The 13,330-nt window shown below is 41.1% G+C and overlaps 1 protein-coding gene across 1 annotated transcript in view; it reads right to left on the bottom strand.

The window, feature by feature from the left end:
- ano11 (anoctamin 11) overlaps window positions 1–13,330 on the bottom strand; it is a 53,353-nt gene that overhangs the window by 14,164 nt on the left and 25,859 nt on the right. The window lies entirely within an intron of this gene.

The following is a 13,330-nucleotide window of genomic DNA, read 5'->3' as shown; positions in this document are numbered from 1 at the left end:
AACAAAGCCGATTAGAGCATGCCTGCATCCCAAATGAAACTCTATTCCCTAGTATTTATTTGTTGAACCTTTATTTAACTGGGCAAGTCAGTTAAGAACAATTTTTTTATTTACAATGATGGCCTATGAACAGTGGGGTAAATGCCTGGTTCAGGGGCAGAACCACATATTTTTACCTTGTCAGCTCGGGGATTTGATCTAGCAACCTTTCGGTTATTGGTCCAACGCTCTAACCACTAGGCTACCTGCCGCCCCACTTTTGACCGACATAGGGAATAGGGTGCTATTTGGGACAAACTCCATGTAATAGCCTCACAGGCACTAAACAGTTATATTGCTAAGCTGTTGAATGTCATCATTGCATCAGTTGTTTGTTCCTCAAAAAGGTCTGTAAACAGCTTAGCCAGATTGCAGTTCCTATGAGACACAGAGTTAAATGGGCAAACAAACATGCTAGGAGGCAGAGTGAGGGAGAGAAAAACACGCTCCCTGCACAAACACTGCTGTGAGAAACACAAACACACACACACACACACACACACACACACACACACACGGCTGCTCCTCAGTTTACAGTGTAGTCACTAGAGGGCCTGCAGCTGAACTGAACTGTCTCCTGGTGTAGACTAAGACGTGGAAAGAGTGTGTGAACACTACAGCACCAAATTTCAGCAATGTACAGTTCATTTAATACCCCCCCAACCTATTCCAGACGTGCACTTACCTGCCCTGCTCTGCAACTACTCACAGCTCCTGCCTCCTACTGTAACCACTACACCTCAGCCTCAAAGCTTCACAAAACCTAATGTCCTATACTGTACCCAAGAAGATGGAAATAGAATCAATGCAAACAATAACACTTCCAGTGGTGGAAAAGCACCCAAGAGAGATACCTTAACTGAAAGTCACCCAGTAAAATACTACTTGAGTAAAAGTCTAAGTATTTGGTTTTAAATATACTTAAGTATCAAAAGTAAAAGTAAAAAATAAATAATTTCAAATTCCTTATATTAAGCAAACCAGACAGCACAATGTTCTTGATTTTTAAATTATGGATAGCCAAGGGATACTCCAACGCTCAGACATACAGTATATAATTGACAAATGCTTCATTTGTGTTTAGTGAGTTCGCCAGACCAGAGAAAGTAGGGTTGTTTTCTTGATAAGTGTGTGTATTTGACCATTTCCCTGTCCTGCTAAGCATTCAAAAATGTAACAAGTACTTTAGGGTGTCAGAAAAGATGTATGGAGTAAAAAGTACATTATTTTCTTTAGGATTGTAGTAAATTAAAACTAAAAGTCATAAAAGTAATGAATACTATATATATAGTATCCAGTACCAGTCAAAAGTTTGGACACACCTACTCATTCTAGGGTTTTCTTTATTTGTACTATTTTCTACATTGTAGGATAATAGTGAAGACATTGAAAGTATGAAATAACACATATGGAATTATGTAGTAACCAGAAAAGTATTTTTAATATTTGAGATTCTTCAAAGTAGCCACCCTTTGCCTTGATGACAGCTTTGCACACTCTTGGAATTCTCTCAACCAGCTTCTCCAACAGGCTTTTCCAACAGTCTTGAAGGAGTTCCCACATATGTTGAGCACTTGTTGGCTGCTTTTCCTTCACTCTGCGGTGCAACTTATCCCAAACCATTTCAATTGGGTTGAGGTCGGGTGTTTGTGGAGGCCAGGTCATCTGAGGCATCACTCTCCTTGGTCAAATAGCCCTTACACAACCTGGAAGTGTGTTTTGGGTCATTGTCCTGTTGAAAAACAAATGATAGCGCAAACCAGATGGGATGGCGTATCGCTCCAGAATGCTGGTTAAGTGTGCCTTGAATTCTAAATAAATCACTGACAGCGTCACCAGCAAAGCACCCCCCCATGCTTTTTGTGGGAACCACACATGGAGATCTTCCGTTGACCTACTCTGCGTCTCACAAAGACACATCAGTTGGAACCAAAAATCTCCAATTTGGACTCAGACCAAAGGACAGATTTCCACCGGTCTAATGTCCATTACTCATGTTTCTTGGCACAAACAAGTGTCTTCTTCTTATTTGTGTCCTTTAGTAGTGGTTTCTTTGCAGCAATTTGACCATGAAGGCCTGATTCACGCAGTCTCCTCTAAACAGTTTATGTTGAGATGTATCTGTTACTTGAACTCTGTGAAGCATTTATTTGGGCTGTAATTTCTGAGGCTGGTAACTCTAACTTATCCTCTGCAGCAGCGATAACTCTGGGTCTTCCTGGTGGGTCCTCGTGAGAGCCAGTGTCATCATAGCGCTTGATGGTTTTTGCACCTTTGCACAGGTCGACTGCACTTGAAGAAACTTTCAAAGTTCTTGACATTTTCCTGATTGACTGACCTTCGTGTCTTAAAGTAATGATGGACTGTCATTTCTCTTTGCTTATTTGAGCTGTTCTTGCCATAATATGGACTTGGTCTTTTACCCCTACCTTGTCACAACACAATTGATTGGCTCAAACGCATTAAGGAAAGAAATTCTGCAAATGATCTTTTAACAAGGCCCACCTGTTAAATGAAATACATTCCAGGTGACTACCTCATGAAGCTCGTTGAGAGAATGCCAAGAGTATGTAAAGCTGTCATCAAGGCAAAGGGTGCCTACTTTGTTTAACACATTTTTGGTTACCACATGATTCCATTTCATAGTTTCAATGTCTTCACTATTATTCTACAATGTAGAAAAAAATTAAGAAAAACCCTTGAATGTGTACAGTAGGTGTGTCCAAACTTTTGACTGGTACTTTATATAACTAGTGAAGTAAAGATACCCCCAAAACAACTTAAGTAGTACTTTAAAGTACAGTGCCTTCAGAAAGTATGCATACCCCTTTACTTATTCCACATTTAGTTGTGTTACAGCTTGAATTCAAAATGGATTAAAACAAAATTATTCAACCATCTATCTACACACAATATCCCACAATGACAAAGTTTTTAGAAATATCTAATTTACATAAATACCCCTGAGTCAGTACATGTTAGAATCACCTTTGGCAGCAATTACAGCTTTGAGTCTTTCTGGGTAAGCCTCTAAGAGCTTTGCACACCTGGACTGTACAATATTTGCATATTATTCTTTTTAAAATTCTTCAAGCTCTGTCAAGTTGGTTGTTGATCATTGCTAGACAGCCATTTTCAAGTCTTGCTATAGATTTTCAAGCCGATTTAGGTCAAAACTGTAACTCGGCCACTCAGGAACCCTCAATGTCGTATTGGTAAGCAACTCCAGTGTATATTTGACCGTGTGTTTTGGTTATTGTCCTGCTGAAAGGTGCATTTATCTCCAAGTGTCTGTTGGAAAGCAGACTGAACCAGGTTTTCCTTCAGGATTTTGCCTGTGCTTAGCCCTTTTCTGTTTCCTTTTACCCTAAAAAACTCCCTAGTCCTTGCCGATGACAAGCATACCCATAACATGATACAGCCACCACCATGTTTAACATATGAAGAGTGGTACTCAGTGATGTGTTATGTTGGATTTGCCCAAAATATAACACTTTGTATTCAGAACAAAAACAGGATGCATTGTTTTGGAATATTTGTATTCTGTACAGGCATCCTTCCTTTCCGCTGTCATTTAGGTTAGTATTGTGGAGTAATCACAATGTTGTTGATCCATCCTCAGGTGTCTCCTATCACAGGTATTAAACCATATCACTACTTTAAAGTCACCATTGGCCTCATCGTGAAATCCCTGAGCGGTTTGCTTCCTCTCCGGCAGGGGAGTTAGGAAGGACGTCTGTATCTTTGTAGTGACTGGGTGTATTGATACGTCATCCAAAGTGTAATTAATAACTTCACCATGCTCAAAGGGATATTCAATACCTGCTTTTAATTATTATTATTTTTTACCTATTTACCAATAGGTGCCCTTTGTGAGGCATTGGAAAACCTCCCTGATCTTTGTGGTTGAATCTGTTTGAAATTCACTGCTCGACTGAGTGACCTCACAGATAATTGTATGTGTGGGTACAGAGATGAGGTAGTCATTCAAATATCATGTTAAACACTATTATTGCACACAGAGTGAGTCCATGCAACTTATTATGTGACTGGTCAAGCACATTTTTACTCCTGAACTTATTTAGGCTTGCCATTAAAAAAATGGGTTAAATACTTATTTTTATTTTATTTCACCTTTATTTAACCAGGCAGGCCAGTTGAGAACAAGTTCTCACTTACAACTGCGATCTGGCCAAGATAAAGCAAAGCAGTGCGACAAAAACAACAACACAGAGTTACACATAAACAAACGTAGTCAATAACACAATAGAAAAATCTATGTACAGTGTGTGCAAATGTAGAAGAGTAGGAAGGTAAGGCAATAAATCAGCCAGCAAAATATTTACAATTCGGAATTAACACTGGAGTGATAGACGTGCAGATGATGATGTGCAAGTAGAGATACTGGGGTGCAAAAGAGCAAGAGGTTAAAAAACAATATGGGGACGAGGTAGTTGGGTGTGCAATTTACAGATTGGCTGTGTACAGGTACAGTGATCGGTAAGCTGCTCAGACAGCTGATGCTTAAAGTTAGAGAGGGAGATATAGGACTCCAGCTTCAGTGATTTTTGAAATTCGTTCCAGTCATTGGCAGCAGAGAATTGGAAGTGAAGGCGGCCAAAGGACGTGTTGGCTTTGGGGATGACCAGTGAAATATACCTGCTGGAGCGTGTGAAACGGGCGGATGTTGCTATGGTGACCAGTGAGCTGAGATATTGTTCTCAACTAGCCTACCTGGTTAAATAAAGGTTAAATAAATAAATAACATAAAAATAAGCAAAGACCTAGCTTTACCTAGCAAAGACTTACAGATGACCTGGAGCCAGTGGGTTTGGCGACAATTATGTTGTGAGGGCCAGCCAACGAGAGCATACAGGTTGCAGTGGTGGGTAGTATATAGGGCTTTGGTGACAAAACAGATGGCACTGTAATAGACTACATCCAGTTTGCTGAGTAGAGTGTTGGAGGCTATTTTGTAAATGACATCGCCGATGTCAAAGATCGGTAGGATAGTCAGTTTTAAGAGGGTATGTTTGGCAGCATGAGTGAAGGAGGCTTTGTTACGAAATAGGAAGCCAATTCTAGATTTAATTTTGGATTGGAGATGCTTAATGTGACTCTGGAAGAAGAGTTTACAGTCTAACCAGACACTTAGGTATTTGAAGTTGTCCACATATTCTAAGTCAGAACCGTCCAGAGTAGTGATGCTAGGCGGGCGGGTGCGGGCAGCAATCGGTTGAAGAGCATGCATTTAGTTTTACTAGCATTTAAACGCAGTTGGAGGCCACGGAAGGAGAGTTGAATGGCATTGAAGCACGTCTGGAGGTTAGTTAACACAGTGTCCAAAGAAGGGACTGAAGTATACAGAATGGTGTCATCTGCGTAGAGGTGGATCAGAGAATCACCAGCAGCAAGAGCAACATCATTGATATATACAGAGAATTGAACCATGTTGCAGCCCATAGAGACTGCTAGATGTTCAGACAACAGGCACTCCGATTTGACACACTGAACTCTGTCTGAGTAGTAGTTGGTGAACCAGGCGAGGCAGTCATTTGAGAAGCCACGGCTATTGAGTCTGCTGATAAGAATGCGGTGATTGACAGAGTCAAAAGCATTGGCCAGGTTGATGAAGACAGCTGCACAGTACTATCTTTTATCGATGGTGGTTATGATAGCGTTTAGGACCTTGAGCATGGCTGAGGTGCACTCACGACTACCTCGGAAACCAGATTGGGGGGGGTGGGGGGGTGGGGGCTTGGGCAATTTGCAGCAGGGGGTGCTGAGCTGTTGGCCGGGGTAGAGGTAGCCAAGTGGAAAGCATGGCCAGCCGTAGAAAAATGCTTATTGAAATTATCGATTATCGTAGATCTGTCGGTGGTGACAGTGTTTCCTAGCCTCAGTGCAGTTGGCAGCTGTGAGGAGGTGCTCTTATTCTCCATGGACTTTACAGTGTCCCAAAACATTTTGGAATTAGTGCTACAGGATGCAAATTTCTGTTTGAAAAAGCTAGTCTTAGCTTTCCTAACTGACTCAAAACATTTCAGCTTTTTCTTTTAATTCATTTCAAAACATTCCTAAAAACATAATTCCACTTTGACATTATGGGGTATTGTTTGTAGGCCACTGACACAAAATCTAAATATAATCCGATTTTAAATTCAGGCTGAAACACAACAAAATGTGTAAAAAGTCAAGGGGTGTGAATACTTTATTTACAGTTAATACTGTACTTTTACTTAAGTACTTTACACCACTGAACGCTTCCAATATAATATTTGAAAATTTTAATGAATAATTGATGTGAACGTTTGAATCTGTACTTTAGGTGGTGTTCCTAAAGTATCTATATGTAGTGACAGATGCCTGTGTGCATTATATGGATACATAATCCTTATACAGTACACAATACTATCTCAGACTGTAAAGTCAGTCTCTGGATTAGAGCAAATGTCAGGGATTGTTATTGTTGTTGTGCATATTTTACTCTATTACATTTATTGAGTTGTTAAATGCACTTTAAAATACATTTTAATTCCATAACAGTGAAATATTATGGAGTACACCCATATGATAATGAAAATTGACCCTTGAACTATCACAAACTGTCTTACTCTAAAAGCACATTATGTCGACTGCACATTAGAGGAACACACACTCTCAGTTCAAATGCCATGAAAATAGGTGCTTTTTTCAATATAATGAGGGTAATTGAGGGTGTTTTTGATGATCTATTTTTCCATCTACCTCAAAATGTGTGCATCTGACCCGCAGCAAAGCAATAGTCCAAAAAAAACAAAAAAACACAGCCAGGATTAACTTTCATATTCAACATCATAATCCGCCCCATACCAGACCACACCCTTATCCGAAGGTCACAACATCTAACAATGGTACACACTGAGTCTACATTCCACATTACAATGCACAGAGAGAGAGAGAGATAGGAATCCATATGGATGCTATACTACCTCATGAGTATCAGTAGCTTCTGGGCTGGACGGTTGCCAGCGACAGTGTGAGAATCCAGGCCATCCTAGCGTCTGGCTGAGCCTCTATGTGCTATCCATGACTGCCTTGTGTTCCTCCCGGCTTCTTTCCCTTCAGTTGTTTTCCTTCACTTTTTACTCCACTTGTCTGAAGACCAGTGTGCCCAGGAAAGGGAACTGGTCGACAGGGTCCAGACTCCTCCGTTGTATCCCTCTTCTCCTTCTCCACCAAAAAGCTGTTTTAAGTTTGAAAATGTTTTAAGTGTTCGCTCTTCTGGCTACTTACCATGCAGATCCCTCTTTAAGCTTTTGCTCTCCCTCTCCTTGCTCACAATCCTTCTCGCTCCCTTTCTCTCCCTCTGCTACTGTTGGGGTAGTGCACTCTCTCCTATTCTTTCTATCCTCCCTCTCCTCTCTCTTTGTCGGTCTCTAATAGTTTAGTGTTGCATATTAACACCTGCTTATAGAAAGAGAGGGAGAGAGGAGTGAGCTAGCAGCCATCTGCGTGAGTGAAAAATATTTCCTCTCTGTGAGTATGTGTGAGAGTGTGTCTGTCTGTGTGTGTGTGTGTGTGCATGCATGCATGGGTCGGATTCTCGTGTGTCAACAAAAATGTACTGCAAGTGGATAGCAGGCAGGTAGGAGGGGGAAAGGGGTGGGAAGTAGACAGTGTGTGTGCTCAGGCATGTGTATGTGTGTGTGTGTGTGTGTGTGTGTAATTAAGTAGGTAGAAAAATATCAGTTTGCAGAAAGAAAGTATCTGCAAGACATGCTTGAACTCCTTGGCTTCTACCTCTCTAGCACTGTAACTCCCTAATTACACATTTAAAAAACAACAGTTAACACTGACGTGTTTTGAAGTTGATTTTCTGAGTTTTATTTTCATGATGTCTAACAATTAACCAGAAATCAATCATATAAATTCTGTCTCTAGTTGGCAGTTGATGTGCTTTCATAACTACTCAATATTGTACATTCAATCTTACAATGGCAACTTGTTTGTGGATAAATGACAAGTTGACACTTTTCAATCAACACATCAACTGAATACCATTGGGTGGTGTTTATGGGTTCTCACTCCCTGCCTTTGAGTGCTTCCCTGCTCTGTTAAGTGTGGTGTTGAGGTATAAGGGGAGAACTATTAGTACAGTGTCTCTGTCCTAAATAGCACCTTATTGCCTACATCGTGCATGACTTTTGACAAGTAGTGTAGTGTACTACAGTATATAGAATATGGTGCCATTTGGGACACACACTGTCTGTTGGAGGCTGTGTCCACGTTGCATACCTGCCTCCACTAGTTGACATGTACTAGCGCACACTTCCTGCAGGCTGAATGGCAAAGGAACACACTCACAGCAATCATAACAATCAAAACATGAACGCTACAGCAGTAGAGAGAGAGGGCGAGAGAGAGAGAGAAAAGAGACAGGGCGAGAGAGAGAGAGTTGCCCAAGGCAATAGGAATATTTTGGAAGGGTGCGTAGGAGAAGAGGGAAAGGAGGGAGAGAAATCATTAACAGAACACCTGTCTCTCTCTGACTCCTAATAAATCAGAGGGGTTTCATCTGTCTGGATTTCTCATTTTCTGAGGGGGTCATGTTTCCGAGCGAGTGGGGAGGAAGGGAGGAGGAGATTTTTTGGTAAGATAAGTTCTCCGGGCATTTCGAAATTTGAGAACATATTTGAGATTTTATTTGACAACGGCAGTATCTAGCACTTTGAAAATGTTTTTGGAGGATCAAAAATGTCAAATTCATCCAACCAAGCAGATGTTGTAGCGGGTGCAGTGAAATGCTTATGTTAGTAGCACCTAACAATGCAGTGAAATATCAAAGAGGTACACAAATAATTTCAAAAACCAAAAAAACGGAAAGAACAACAAGAAATCAAGAAATGTCGGAACAAATCCAATTAACAACGAAAATAGCACTGTAACAGTAATCCAAATGCAATCTATAAGTACAGTGTAAACATTGGATGAATTTACACAAGATATACTAGAAATGATATATAGAGCAGTAGAAATATTAGTGTGACCTATGTCAAGAATCCAACATATAAATAAATATGCGGTGTGTATAAACAGTGTAACTAAAATTCAATGTACAATAGTATAAATACTACAATGAGCTATGTCAAGAATACAATACATACTGTAAGTACACAGTACAAAACCACGTAGGAAAATGGATAGAATTGCAGGAAATTAGCTTCCAGAAATGAGTCCGGAATATAAATAATACTGTATATGTGTCTGTGAATGATGTGTATAGACATTATGGACAGTATGTGAATATAAATGTGTGTACAGCAGTAGTTATATAGGATGAGCCATTACTAAAATACAGTATATATATATATATATATAAGTAAGTAATAAGTAATTAAAACAGTATGTAAACATTATTAATATTGAAATGCAAAACAGTTCGCACAAAACGGGTAACACATGCAGGAGGACTTCAATCCTATGATAGTACAGCAGTAACTCTTATACCAACAAGATAAACAAGATATGTTTCGGGTTTTTATCTCCATACAAATATAGTGTAGTGATAGTATAGAAAAGCAGGACCAGTTTCACATATATAAATATTTATGTATACCTACACACAACAGAGCAGGCTGTCTGAAGAAAAGTGTAGACAACATTACTGTTTGAGTAAGTCAAGCTTGTCCATTTAACACAGTGAGAGCATTACAAATCATCAGAGTTGAAGGAGGTCAAGTCATCTGCTAATAGTCAAGCAAAAAAATTGGAACAATACAAACCCACTCTCACATACTGAAAACCAGGTGGTGGCCGTTCTGGCCAATATTACCAGCAAAAAGCCACTGTAGGTGCCAGATTTTGTCCCAGCCCAGCAGTAACAAATCTTATTAAACTAATCAAAGTTTTAATGAAAGACTATACGTTGGTCATTGAATCAGATTTGTTACAGCTTGGCTAGAACAAATACCTGCAACCACACCGGCCCTTTGCGGATAAGTCATCCCTTCCGTAAACAAACCTAGAGACTGACCATAGACAACAGACGGAGAGCAACAGGGAAACAAATCCATTGATGGGGCCCGAAATGCAAAGGAATCTCTTATCTCCCTCTACCCCTCCTCTCCATCTGTTCTGCTTCTCTTGGTGCAGAAGTTCAGCACTACCGTTCTAACTCATGTTGCCAAAGGACGCGTTGCTTGCTTCGAGGCATACAGTACAGTTGAGTTTGTTCAGGGAGAAAATGAGGAAGGAGAGACAACATGAGTACAGCTTTGGTTAGAACAACTGTAGAGAACACTGAAGCACACAAGAGCAAACATAGACAGTAGAGACACAAAGGTGCTACATCATATTATGTTACTGAGTTATAGCATAAAACTCATTTTACAAGACATCATCTTTTATGGATTGATAAGAATGGCCTTTCTTGTTGTCCGCCTTAAACTTCATATCAGAATATTACATACACTGAGTGTACAAAACATTAAGAACACCTTCCTAATACTGAGTTGCACAGACCCCTTTTGCCCTCAGAACAGCCTCAATTCGTTGGGGCATGGACTCTACAAGGTGATGAAAGCTTTCCACAGGGATGCTGTTCCATGTTGACTCGAATGCTTCCCACAATTGTGTCAAGTTTACTGGATGTTCTTTGGATGGTGGAACATTCTTGACAAGCATGGCAAACTGTTGAGTGTGAAAAACCCAGCAGCGTTGCAGTTCTTGACACAAACTGGTGCGCCTGGCATCTACTACCATACCCCGTTCAAAGGCACTTAAATATTTTGTCTTGCCCATTCACCCTCTGGATGGTACACACACACAATCCATGTCTCAATTGTCTCAAGGCTTAAAAATCCTTCTTTAACCTCTTCTCCCATGAATCTACACTGATTGAAGTGGATTTAACATGTGGATCATAGCTTTCACCTGTATTCACCTGGTCAGTATATGTCATGGAAAAAGCAGGTGTTCATAATGTTTCGTACACTCAGTATATATACCTAATAGAAACACAACAGACTGCAGGAGTGAGATTGTCTACTCACCCCATCCAAGACCTTCACGACAAGAAACACAATGACCAAAACGGCATGGTCAGAACACAGGGAAGCACACACACCACCACACAACTGACACGACCACAAAGAGAAACAATGGGTGAGAAAGCACCAGTCTCGTGCTGATGGGATGCGGCGAGAGAGAGAGACTACACATTCCAGTGGAAGAGCGTTATGGATGCATTAACTTAGGTTAATGTTTTATGGGTTAGGCTTTGAGCACTTGAGCATTTCTGGGGCCATATTATGACCATTGTAGTCCAGTCTTTAAACATTGCGTGTGGTTAGCCATTGCTTATGTGTGTGTATGTGTGCGTGTGTGTACGCACGTGTTCGTGCACAACTAGGTTGTCAACTCGGCAGACAACAGAATCAGATTTATTTTAATTTGATTGAGTATGAATGACAGAGCAACCAGGCTAGCCATTGGTGGGGGGCATTGAGTCAAGCCTTTGGTGGGGGGGCATTTAAAAGGCTATAAAGTCTGCAATTAATTTATTAAGACCAAATTGGTTTCAGTGATAGTGTAATATGTAACTTAATAACAACGCAGCTTGCTCTATTTATACAGCAGCTTTAGATCATTTCAGTCAAGCAGTTACTTCAACATGTCTCCTGTTTTACCACCCATAATACTCCAGGAAATGTACAGTGGATTCAATGAGCGTTCTGAGTCCCAAATGGCACCCTATTCCCAATATAGTGCACTACTTTTGACCAGAGCCCTATGGATGCCCTGGTCAAAAGTAGTGCACTACGTAGGGAATAGGGAGCCATTTGGGATTCACCGCGAGTCATCAATTCATATTCTTAATGACTTACTGTACGTCTGTATAATTTCATATGAACAGGAGCCCTAGCTAATGAGTAGCCACAGGTATAATATTTAACATGGATAACACACTCCCTAATGAGGTAATGGGTGTTTTACTATTGGCACTGTATCAAACAATGGAGTGAGGTGAGTGAACACATAAGAGCCTGTGACCCCAATAGTTTTAATATGCTTTCTCTCCTTGTCTCCTTCCCCTCAAGAGGCTTTCTCTCAAATCAAACTTTATTTGTCACATGCCCAGAATACAACATGTGTAGATATTACCGTGAAATGCTTACTTAACAGTGCAGTTCAAGAAAGAGTTAAGAAAATATTTACAAAATAAACTGAAGTAAACAAGAATAAAAAGTAACAATAAAAAAATATATATAACGAGGCTATATACAGGGGGTACCGGTACCGAGTCAATGTGAGGGGGTACAGGTTAGTCGCGGTAACTTGTACATGTAGGTAGGGGTGAAGTGACTCCGCATAGATAATAAACAGTGTGTGTGTGGGGGGGGGGGGTCCGGTGGCCATTTGATTAATTGTTCAGCAGTCTTATGGCTTGGGAGCAGAAGCAGTTAAGGAGCCTTTTGGTCCTAGACTTGGCGCTCCGGTACTGCTTGACTTTGGTGACTGGGGTCTTTGACCATTTTTGGGCCTTTTCTCTGACAGTATATAGGTCCTGGATGGCAGGAAGCTTGGCCCCAGTGATGTACTGGGCCATACGCGCTACCCTCTGTAGCGCCTTACGGTCAGATGCCGAACAGTTGCCATACCAGGCGGTGATGCAACCGGTCAGGATGCTCTCGATGGTGCAGCTGTAGAGCTTTTTGAGGATCTTGGGACCCATGCCAAATCTCTTCAAGTCTCCTGAGGGGGAAAAGGTGTTGTCGTGCCCTCTTCACGACTGACTTGGTGTGTTTGGACCATGATAGTTCGTTGGTGATGTGGACACCAAGGAACTTGAAACTCTTGACCCGCTCCACTACAGCCCCGTCGATGTTAATGGGGGGCGAACAGGCCCGCCTTTTCCTGTAGTCCACGATCAGCTCTCCTGATGACCATTGATTTGAAAGGCCTTGGACAGGTTAAAATGGCATGGTGGTGGAAACCCATTAAGTGTACGTTTATCACCGGTCATGATGGAAAGGAGACAAACCAGGAAGCCTTTTAAAGGATCCAGGACATATCAAAGAGTCATAACAAGCAGATGACTTTGCATTGCTTCTTTGGTAGGTCAATGATACAGCATGAAAGTGGAGGAGGTGGGGCCAATGGTGGCTTGCAGTGGGTGTGTGTGAGTGTGCCTGTCTGTGTTTTGTGCATTTATTTACCCAGGAAAGTCATGACCAATTACAACACATTCTCTTTTGCAATAACGACCTGACCGACCTGACCAGCACAATGATTCCGTGCAGCAAAGCAG

Source organism: Oncorhynchus kisutch, linkage group LG17, assembly GCF_002021735.2.
Source record: "Oncorhynchus kisutch isolate 150728-3 linkage group LG17, Okis_V2, whole genome shotgun sequence".
NCBI classification, from domain to species: Eukaryota; Metazoa; Chordata; class Actinopteri; order Salmoniformes; family Salmonidae; genus Oncorhynchus; species Oncorhynchus kisutch.
Note: the sequence above shows the minus strand (reverse complement) of the source record. Positions and strands in the feature narration are given on the sequence as shown.